The sequence below is a fragment of the Pinus tabuliformis genome, chromosome 1_2 (assembly GCF_031772625.1).
Source record: "Pinus tabuliformis cultivar Carrire ecotype Pingquan chromosome 1_2, CPIR1, whole genome shotgun sequence".
Taxonomy (NCBI): Eukaryota; Viridiplantae; Streptophyta; class Pinopsida; order Pinales; family Pinaceae; genus Pinus; species Pinus tabuliformis.
Window position 1 is genome coordinate 1,205,515,780 of NC_142298.1, and position 12,096 is coordinate 1,205,527,875.

At 37.3% G+C, this 12,096-nt stretch overlaps 1 pseudogene; it reads right to left on the bottom strand.

Moving 5' to 3' along the window:
* Positions 1-9,947: 9,947 nt before the first annotated feature.
* On the bottom strand, positions 9,948-11,471 carry LOC149210587 (uncharacterized; annotated as a pseudogene).
* Positions 11,472-12,096: the final 625 nt, after the last annotated feature.

Below are 12,096 nucleotides of genomic sequence, written 5' to 3' on the forward strand. Positions count from 1 at the left end.
TCATCTTATAAGATTATTAGGCTTCAAAAGGGGAGAACTGCCTACGAAATACTTGGGTAATCTATTGGACTTTACCTCCAAAAAGATGAGAAACTGGCAAGGAGTTCTGGATAAGCTGAGAAACAGAGTAGCAAATTGGGCCTTCAGAGTCTTAAATATAGCAGGAAGGATAGTTCTGGCAAAAGCGGTCCTTCAAGCTATCCCCATTTATCCCTTGTCGATTATGGCTGCCCCTTTAGGAGTATGTACTAAGATCCGAGAGATCATTAGAACTTTTATATGGGGAGGGACTGACCAGAAGAAAAAGTGGGCCTTAGTTTCTTGGAACCAGGTAACTAAGAGAAAAGAGGGAGGAGGTTTAGGATTGAGGGACCCTGAAACTCTTAATAGAGTTTTAGGAGCTAAGCTCTGGTGGCGCTGGCTTAAGGGAGGCAATGATATTTGGAAAGTCATATGGAAAACCAAATACAACATGCCTGACTCCACAGTTGAGATTTTACATCAGAGAGATACTCCTAAAGGGTCAGCTATATGGGACCTTGCGCGTCAAAACAGAGATCTGGTGGAAAAGCATACCTTCTGGGAGATCCGAGGGGGAGAAGAAGCCAACTTCTGGGAAGATAGGTGGCAACAGAAAGAAAGAATGAATCAAATTCAGAGGCTCCATCAAATTCGGGATAGAATAGCAGGAGATAGAATATGTGTTAGAGACTACTGGAAAGCTAATGACCCAGATGGAAGCTGGAGAGTTTGGACTGACCCGACTGAGTGGGATAGAGAGCTCAGTCAAGATCATCAAGAAGCTTACAGGAAGGAAGTTGAATCTAGGAAAATCAGAGCCCGCACAGGTAAGGATATCCTTAGGTGGGGGAATTCTATGAAGGGCTCTTTTACCACCAAAGAAGCTTATTTCTTAACTGATACCCAAACCAGAGGTGAAGAGGATCTAGACTGGAAAATGATATGGGAAAGTAACTGGTGGCCTAAAGTCTCCATATTTATTTGGCTGGCAACTAAGAAAAAGATTTTAACCTGGGATCAACTTCAGAAGAAAGGCTTCAATGGTCCTTCGAGGTGCTGTCTATGTAACACTGATACAGAGACCAGAAATCATCTTCTGCTTAAGTGTCCGTTCGCTAAGAAGCTGTGGATGAACACCAAGCGAACTTTTGGTAAATCCGAGATAGTTCCTAGTGAATTCACTGAAACGATCTTTCAATGGAATAAGGAGGTTTTCCAATGTAGAGTGGTCAAAAGAGCGTGGAGTCTCATCTTAGGGTTTGTAATGTGGATGATATGGAAGGAGAGGAATCGCAGGGTTTTTCAGAATACAGAAAAAGAACCTGAGGTAATCTGGGAAAGAGCAGTCAAGTTAATGCGGGAAACAATCCTGGTTGAAAAGTGGGATGGAGAGGATTGGAAGGCCAACCCGGTTGAGGAGGGCATTCTGAACAAGTTAAACCTTAAGTATGAGATGGTTCACTTCAAGAAGAATTCTCAATTGGATATGCGGACTCAAAGCCCTGATAAATTTAGCTTCCCCAGTGGAAATTTTATCAAATTAAACTTCGACGGGGCCTCGAAGGGGAACCCGGGAGAAGCTGGTTTTGGAGGCATTTTCCGGGATAGTAACAAGCAGGTAAGATGGATCTTCGTAGACTGGGGTGGAGAAATGACTAATAATGAGGCAGAATTCTGGGCTCTCCACCAGGGATTGCGAATTGCTGTAAGAAATGGTTACACCAATTTAGAAATTGTTGGAGACTCTCAGATTGTGGTCGAGACTCTGAAAAAGCTTAGCAATGGTCGGGATTGGGAGAAGGTCACGAATAGTTGGCGTACAACAGGAATTATCCAGGAAATTGCAGATCTTCTGAAAAGAATTAATTACAAAATTATAAACCATGTTAGAAGGAAAGGTAACCAGGCGGCCGATTTCATGGCAAACTGGGGCTGTAAAGGTCGGGGCAGCACGGTGGATAACCAATGGAGAGCAGTCTGCGAGCACAGGGAGTGGAAGGACCTGGCAGAAATAATTAAATCTGACTATGATCAAGCCACAAGCGGGAACACGAGGATCAATGAGCTGGAGCAATGAGAGGACGTGGAGGTCCCGAGTGATGATCCCAAATCAGATGGGACAGAGAAAAGATATGATCATAAGACACAGGCTAGTACAGTGGCGGCGGGCGTGGAGAACGGCCCAGGAAGACATTCGAGGTGAAATAATAAATGAGCAAGACATTAGAGGAGGTCGAAGCGGTCTGTCAGATTCTTTGACAGCGGGAATTAATTAGGGAATGATGGCAGGGGGAATCGTCATCCCGGAAAGCTACCGGCGGCAAACGAAAACTAAACCAAGGAGGTACGATAAGGATAGGAAATCGATATATACCAATACGGGGATGGAAGATCACTTACTCAGCTGTTTCCCAATTTGGAGAAGTGTGGACATTGTTGCTGAGAAACAGCATCTTAAGGTAAGAGCTTCCGAGAACCCGAGATCTCTCTGCGCCAGTCCCGCAGGCAGTATGGAAACGAGACAGAAATCTAGGGAGACAGAGGAGCAGTATAATGCCGCTGATGAGAATAAGAGCAGGAAAGGAAAAGGAATTATGAAGGACGACCAGCCAATCAAGGTCTGGGACATCGAGGATGAGTCGGAGGAAGAGCTTCCACAGGGCGAGAGGAATGTGCGATCTTTCTCTCAGGACAGGGCAGCAGACGACAAGCACCAGCAGACGGAAGAGAATTACCCTGCTCCGCAGGAAGTTAAGTTTCGACGTTATGGTATGAGAAAACGAGAGAGGGGCCCGGGCAGAGGCATGGACTTGAACAGGAAAAGGGGCCGGGGACAGAATAGGAGGACGCAGGAAGAAGGAGAGAACTCCAGGCAGGACAAGACTCCGGCCAAAAAGGCAAGGAGGACGGTGAATCACAGGGTTCGGCGGGCAGAAAGGGCCTACCAGCGTAACTCCAACCCAGCAGTGAGGAGAATTATGCAGTATCTGGAGGAGGAGTCTCTTCAAGATCAATCTGAAGAGGACATGGAGGAGTGGGAGTCCCTGCTTCATGATCCAGGGCATACAAGGGGGAGAATGTCACTGTTTAAACAATCTTTGCACATATATTGGGTTATGAAGGGGCTGTTGGCAAAGGCTCTAGAACAAGTGGCTAAGGAGATGGTTGAGCTGGCCCAGGGAAATCCGGACATGCGCAGGGAATTAAGCTTTATCCGTATTGCGATGGAGAGGCAAGAGGAGAAGCTGGACGCAATTCATCAGCTACTGAAGGGAGACCAGCAGGATGCAGAGAAAGGAGCAAGTCAGCAACCGGCAACGGACACTGTTTGACATGAGATATGTTTAGAAGATCTAACAGTCTTTTTGATTATAGTTTTTTGTATGACGTAAATAGAGATATGTATTTTCTGCAGAATAGTAGCATTAGGAAATCTCAAGACTGCCTTGTTTATTTGGCTAAGATTTTCAGACTTTGGGCCTTTTACTTTTGGGCGGCTATAAAAAACTATAGATGGATTAGTCACCCGGTTTCCCCATGTGGGCGGGTCTGCAAGTTTTCTGATATGATGTAATGTTTTATTTTCTATCCAGTAATAGAAAGAGTACCACCTCAGCTTACAAAAAAAAAAAGATGTTTGCACGTTGACATATTTGATCCCTATCGACACTTAATAAATTCAAAGTTAATATAGATATAAGTTGGTTAATTATTAATAATTAAGTCAGTTTACATTTTAAGAGATTTGATTCTTATAAATTGTTTCTTGATCTATGGTTAAGATGAATCTATACCGATTCTATAATGAAATAAAATAAAAAATTTAAATAAAAGAACAATGTCCATTATAATAAAAATCAAAAAGCAAATATACATGTTTAGATAGTTTTAATTAAAAGCATTATAAAACATTAATAATCCTAATATTTCCATCCATATCAAAGAGAAATGTAAAAATATTTCACTTTCACCTTCAACCATAAATAAAATATTTGGATGTTCATGTAAAATAATATAATTTTGGATCAATTTAATAGAGAAATAGAATAACTAAAAATCATAAATCCATGATTAAAATACCTGTCATTCCATGCCTCTCAATCTTTAAAATAAGTCCATATCTCTCCATCTTTATAAATCAAAGTTCTATTTTTGTGTTTAAAAAAAAAATCTTAAATCATATAACTTTCAAATTCAAAAATTAAAATGTTATAATCTAACATGAGGATGTTTGGACCTCCCATATTTACTCACTTATGGTCACAATAATCATATAACTTCATCCCTTGTTGATCGAACATTGTTCTTTTAGGGTAATTGATGCGCTGAAACTTCCCCTTAAACTTGTACTAGCAATAGGGGGCCATTGGCATCGTAGAACACATTAAACCCGATCTTATTACTTTGGTTGCTTTACAATTACAAAGCAATTATTCCGCTCTCTCGTACTGGGCGTACTGGGCCTGCCTCTGGTCACCGAACTTGAGTAATTTCACGCCGGCACCCAGCCTCTAGGTCCCTCACACGAGGTGTTTCTATGGTAACCAATATACACTATTTGTTAATATGCGAGTAGATTTTAAGTGAAAGTTTTAGATTGATAACATATTATATATTAATAAAATTTTTGGGAAATTTGGGTTGTTTTAAGATTATAGGTGTAGAGGGGTTTTTGATGGCATTGAATTTATTTTTAATATAAAAAAATATTTAAATACTTTTATAATTGGATACTTTGAAAAAAATATTCCAAAATGAACTTTCCAAACAAAATTCCGACATCAAGAAACAATGTCTAGATGAAATATCTTTATATAAATATACCGATCAATTGATTTATAGTGAGATATCATCATTATAATAGTGTCTATTCTCATCTCCTCTCCATTAAATTTGAACCCAAAACCTTACCAAACTACACCCTACTAAAACTAATTAATCTAACCTTTATAAATTCCGACGTACAAATTTAACCCTCCTATCCCTCTTCGCTAACCAAGTGAAGATACGGATTATTATCAACCCAAATATCATAATTATATGAAACATGTTAATCTTATATTCCAATTTGCTTTGGTATCCTCACTTGCCAATAACCTCATTATCAATTAAGATATTATAATTATATGAAACAAATTTCTCATCTCACAAAAGGACCTTATAAAGCCTTATATAATGCACCAATTTGGTTTGGTGTCATGATTGCCAATAATTATATGGTTGGCATCTCACTTGCCAATGACTTTGTTATCAACCTAAATATTATAATTAACTCATGTTTTGTTGGGTCTTTGCAAGAGTAATTTTATCAGTCCAAATATTATAGTAAACTCATGTTTTGTTGGGTCTTTGCAACAGTCTTCCTATTAACCCAAATATTATAGTAAAATCTGCTTTTTTTTGGGTATGTGCGGCAGTTTGGCATTTAATAACCCTTATTCCACCCCTTTACCAAACCAAACATCATAATTATAACTTGTAGTTTTTGTCTATGCAACAATTTAGCCTGTAATCACCCCTGACGAGTTTCAGGAAAATAGTTCTTGATTGAAATAAGCATAAACAAATGAGAAACCAATAGCAAGATTGCAATGCATTCACCACTTCTGTTTATAACACATCTAAGTTTATAAAATAGTAAAAACTAAAAAATGGAAATAATTCACATTATGAAAAAACAAAGGCTGTGTCCAATTTGGGATATCCTTCTATATGACCTCAAAAGCTAATATTCGCTAATATTCATCCATTCCAAGTTCCACTGGAAGTAGCAAACAATTGAGAAACATAAAGTGATGGATGGTTTCTTGTTCAATATGAAGACTATCAATTAAACCATGGACAACACCTACCTGTAGGCATTCTTAGTGGAAATAAAATGCATTGAAAACATATTTATTCTCAAAGATTAGCTTGATATGCTTTCACTATATGGCTAGGAAAACATGAAGTCTATGAAAACATGAAGCTTAAGTAACCTGTTTAGTTTTTATAAACATAGCATGAAGAACACTGGAACTTTCAGAGGGTTGTAAAAGCACATCTGACAAGTGAATACAACACTGCCAAGTAGAGATTGTTGTGCATGTAATCGCAAGAGATAACATTCATGCCTCTCACTGCCCTTGTGTTCGTTACTACTCGATGCAATAGGCAATATCAAGTAAGTCATGTTCTGCATTAGGATTTTTTGGTGCTCGTTGACCTGCCTGTAATTATGACCTCTTTGATTTTTTTGTTTTGAAGGATGAAGGATTGCAGCCAAAATTGATTTTTCGGGTTGTTTTGGATAATGCATATATTACAATGACACATATATGTACAAAATTATTTTGTGTGAGACAGATATGTACAACATTATTTTGTGGGAGACAAATACGTACAACATTATTTTGTGTAAGAGAAATTTCTTGCAAAAGAGATGAGAGTTTCAATTCTGCACTACCGAAAATATGGTTATAAATATCTTTAATAAATTTCTCCCATGTATTAACTTTGAATCACATAAAAGCCAAAATCTAGAACTTTGGCCAATTACATATACAAACACACTAGCATAGAGTATGTATAGTTAGAAGCTTCTAAAATAATCAAAGTACCAAGAAACCATTATCTGGATTAGAGACGAGGGTAAAAGACTCAGTATTATGATTTATAACATGTTTTGAACTTCAGTGTTATGAAACCAGCTCAAGAAAAAGATAGAAAAGATAGATCAACGCCTTAGAATTCAGCCTCTTCGAGGGGGAAACCTCCTTTACATTACATAAATGAACAATTCTTGGATGATACAAATGAAAATACCTCCTTTCTATATATAGGAGTCAAAGGGGTCATAACATAATCAGAGCCGACATAACAATAATAATGTAAGGGCACAATAATAACAATAGTGGGCTTCTATGGGGCACAATAGTAACAATATGGGCACTACATGGGTACATCAATATAATAAGTGGGTTATACTAATAACAATAAGGGGTTACACTAGTAGTATAGGGGCCTAACATGCCCCTCTCCTTCAAAAAGCGTTGCCCTCAACGCTTGAGTAGTTCTTGATGCTTCTGTATAAAATTCTTGTCCTCCCATGTGGAATCTTCAGCAAGTAAGTTCTTCCACTTGATGAGATACTCTGAAATTGATCGATTTCGTAGTTGTCGAGTTCTTGTTTCTGTGACTGCTCTAGGTTCTAATATGATTTTTCCTTCCTCTTTAATTTCTGGCAATATTGTTTGAATTGGGATCTTTTGCAACTTTTGAATAAGTGGCCATACTTCTTCGTCCTTCTTCCATTCATCCCTTGCTTCGTTTATCCAATCTGGTTGGATAATATAAATAGCACAAAACAATGCTTCCACATCCTCATCCTTGAAGAGTCTTCCCATTCGGTAAGGTTGCCATTTTTTAAGTGCATGTAGTATTGCCAAGATTTCCTTCTCATAAATAGCTTGCTTGAGATGTAGTAGTAAAAATACCCAATCACCTACATCAAAACATTTTTCACTACGATGTTGATCTACCTGTTGTTTCGTTTGATTTTGCACCGAAGTGGCGTTATCCTTTAAATTTTGGAGAACTTGTTGTTGATGCTCGATGTGATCTTTCACTGCTTGAACCTTTTTCTTCTTGATATGTCCTTCTATCTCTAGAGTTTGAGGAGTGGTAATTTCTTCCAATCCTTTACAAGATATGGTCGGATTCATTTCTTGATGCTCGATGTGATCTTTCACTTCTTGAACATTTTTCTTCTTGATATGTCCTTCTATCTTGATAGTTTGAGGAGTGGTAATTTCGAACAACGAATTACAAGATATGGTTGGATTCATTTCTTCTTTCTTGATGTGATCTTTCACTTCTTGCACCTTTTTCTTCTTGATATGTCCTTCTATCTTGAGAGTTTGAGGAGCGGTAATTCTTGCCAATGCTTTACAAGATATGGTCTGATTCATTTCTTCTTTCTCTGGGGTGAGGTCCTGGCGTATATCTTCTTCTTTTGATGTTTCTTGATCCTTTTCTTCCTCCTCTTCATATTCTATGTAAAATAATTTATTCTCAGCACACTTATGACCTTTAGTGCATTTGCTATCACAATTGTAACAAAGCCCTTTTTCTCTTTTTTCTTCCAATTGTTGTGGTGTAACCCTTGTAGGTTTTGGAAGGCTAAGAGAAACAACACTTCCATCTTTACAGTTGTGAGGGGTACGCTTCCTGGTTTCCATCATTTTGCTTTCCACTATGTCACAAAGCCCTTTTACTCTTTCCAACTGTTGTGGTGTTGCTCTAAAGAAGGTGTTGCTCTTTGTATCCTCATAATGTGCTATCATTTCCTCCGTGAAAATTGACCACGTAACAAGTTGTTTACGAGAACAAAGCCCTTCGTACCATAAAAATTGATCTGGTTCTAAATATGAAGATGCAATACATACCTTTTGTAATAGTTGTACACCATGTATATCAAAATATTACTCCATCTAAAGAATCTAATTTACCAGATCCTTGCCATCAAACTTCCTCATCTTGCTTTTTCTTGATTTTAGGAGCTCGACCTTGAAACGACTGTAACTCTGTACTTTCAAATCTTTAAGTTCTGAAATTGCGGCCTGTAGTAGCCCTTTGTGTCCTCTTTCCAATGCCACTAGTCTGATCCAAATTGGATTCTCTAAGAAAAAGTTATGCACAATCTCCCAAGATGACCTGATTATAGACCTTTCTAGAAGAGCGAACTTGTATGAAGTGCCACGTGTCACTGTTTCGACCTTTGGATCTAAAAAAGATATTAAAAAAACTATAGTCCGTCCTCTTTTTGTACCTTCTTACAAAATTTCAATCCGATCCCCAGAGAGAAAGTTATGACGATTTTCCCCAGGTCACCTGTTTGGAATGTAATTCAGGAGTCTGCAAAAAGACCAACTTCCTCAGATCATATCTCCGCAAATATAGCGCAAAAAGCTCTAAAATTCGGACCCGAGGTTCAGCACGATTTCTTCTCAAAAGGGTTTTTTTTCAACTTATGAAACGTCGCAACAAAAAATTATAGTGAAAATTCCACAATGACCTGTTTGAAGCAGCGAAACCCTAGAATACAAAGCTCTGATACCAAATGTTATGAAACCAGCTCAAGAAAAAGATAGAAAAGATAGATCAACACCTTAGAATTCAGCCTCTTCGAGGGGGAAACCTCCTTTACATTATATAAATGAACAATTCTTGGATGATACAAATGAAAATACCTCCTTTCTATATACAGGAGTCAAAGGGGTCATAACATAATCAGAGCCGACATAACAATAATAATGTAAGGGCACAATAATAACAATATGGGCACTACATGGGTACATCAATATAATAAGTGGGTTATGCTAATAACAATAAGGGGTTACACTAGTAGTATAGGGGCCTAACATTCAGACAGTAAAGGTAATCCTTCAATCAAAGGGAAGTTGACCCTTAAGAATCTCGTTGACCATGAAAAATCCAAACGTTGGAAAGGCTTGCATGAGAAATAAACTCTACTCCTTTACAAGACTCGTATATCATAAATAGAACATAGATTTCATTACATAAATTTATAAGGTAAAATACAGTCATCTAAAAGTTTTTGTTGGTTATCATAGCTTGTCTTTTCTGATCTTGAAGATCAAATGCAATTTGAATTTTTCTGAGGTCAACAAAAGAACTGAAAACTTGAAGCCCTGTCACGTAAACAGGTGCATCCTATGAATATATTACAATAAAAAATCCCAACTATAGTAGTTTCTAAAGGTTTTCCTGTAATAATGAAACCCTTCTTGGTTTAAATGGAACAAACTCATATTACAAATAGAGTAGACCAGAAGAAATGCGTGTTCTAGACAAACTTTCTTGGAGAGGTTTGGAGATGTACATCTCATTCATTTTTGGTTTATCACTGAAATTGCAGTACAATACTAATGAGTGAAGGCATAAATGATTGTAAATATATACATAACCAAGGTCGTTGAAATAAGACCAAACAAAGTTAATGTTTCTCTCATAGTGGAGCTTACCCAACGGAACTGAATGCCTAATCTGATATGTATCATGTTCACCATAGACAACATCAAGAACATGCATCCCATTACATATCCAAATTCCAAGACAAGCATTCAAGGCTTCAACAACTTCTTGTTGATGTGACCCTTGACTGCCTGATGACGCTCTTTGTTGTTGCTTATTATGATTGATAATGGAAAGCCATGTGCAATCAAACTGGAGAATAATAATGCACTGAATGATGTCACCTCAAATATCAAAAGGTTCTTAACAATGTCCTCACCTGCATCACAAGTGCCACTGTCTTCTAAGCTCCTCTGCCCAAGGGTTGTCAATGACAACCCAACATATACTGCAACTGTGAACAACAAGTTCACATTCACCAGATTATCCAAGGTTGTAACATGCACACTTTTTGTGCCTTTGCTCATAACCCTATCAATCTCATCTATAGGCCCCTTGGAACCTATGTTACTAGAAACGAGAAACGGGACGAGAAATGAGAACGATACGAGAAACAGAGTTTGTAGGTTTTGTGTATAAGAAACGAGGAGAGAGAAAAAACAAGATTAAAGGTTAACAATATAAAACACAACATTAATCATAAAAATCTAATGTTTCCACATGTGAAGTTCTAAAGAAACATTTATAAAGAGTGATTTACTTTTAAGCATAAAAATCTAATGTTTCCACATGTGAAGTTCTAAAGAAACATTTAAAAAGAGTGATTTACTTTTAATAAAGATGTCATAATTTTCCAAATCCAAAAATTTAGCCAATCATTAATTCCAAAAAAATAGCAAACATTTATGAGAATAAGAGATTTGAAATATAAATAATTGAATTTGTCTCTAAAGCCACTTCTAGCAATTCATATGCAAAAGACAAATAGACTTAATAATCTATATTGTCAAGCTCATTTTCTAGAATAGTTGTTGAGCTTGACCCAATTCCAAAAGCATTATTATGGTCAGTAGACTTCTTGATACTATCAAGCATGTCTTCAGCATTGCCTTGTATCACCTCAAGTGGAAGCTCCGCATCTCCATCATCTTGTGAACCACCATAATCCCACATTCTAGTGGGTCTAGTTTTATACTCTAGTTGTTGTCGAGACAACAAGCGTAGATTTGAGTGTATGAACACCAAATCTTGTGCCTTTTTGGTACCTAGGCGATTCCTCTTTGATGAATGTATAAAGGCATATTCACTCCAATTTCTTTCACATGCAGATGAACTAGTAACCTGTAAAACAAAATTAACATTATGTTAGTAATAGACATTTGAAATCTTAAAAGGAAAATAATAAAAAAGGAACATTAGACTTAATTTCTTACATAATAAATCAACACATTAAAGGTATTTGGTATTGATCATACCTGTGAAAGAAAACGGATATCTAAACTATGAAGCAAGGGAGTCCCTGTACCATATTGCATCCAAAATTCTATGGGTCAAAGTTGTTCTCTATTGTATGCACAATCTTCATTTACAAAGTGGTCTTCCGATCTCAAGTACTTCCCAACTCAAGTCGTAAAGTAGTGCAACCCGACGATCGTAACACCTACTTATAAAAGTGTTCCAATTTTGCATCACCTCCACATCTGTAGACGGTTTCTTGTGAAACCATTTAGGATTGAGTAAGAATGCAATTGAATGAAGAGAGCTATGAAGCATTTTCCACCTTGTCAAACTAAGTTCCCACACTTCATTTCTAGTGTCTTTGTCAATACTAGAATTTTCATCTTCCATTATATCATGAATTTTCTCTCTCATTTGATCCATACTCTAAAAAATATCCCCTAAACATGGTTGATCACTATCAAATATGCGAAGGGTGGAAACAATAGGTGTGATCAAGGTGACAATATCCTCCACTCTTTTCCAAAAATCCTCTGAAGAAATGCCAATAATAATGTCCTCAACTTTTGGGCCATCTCCAATATGAGAACCCTTCCATCTCTGCCAATACATTTATACCACCATCTCTCTCAAATATTGATGCATTTTAATAAGGCGTTGAAGCATGATGAATGTAGATGAAAATCTAGTCTCAGTGCATCG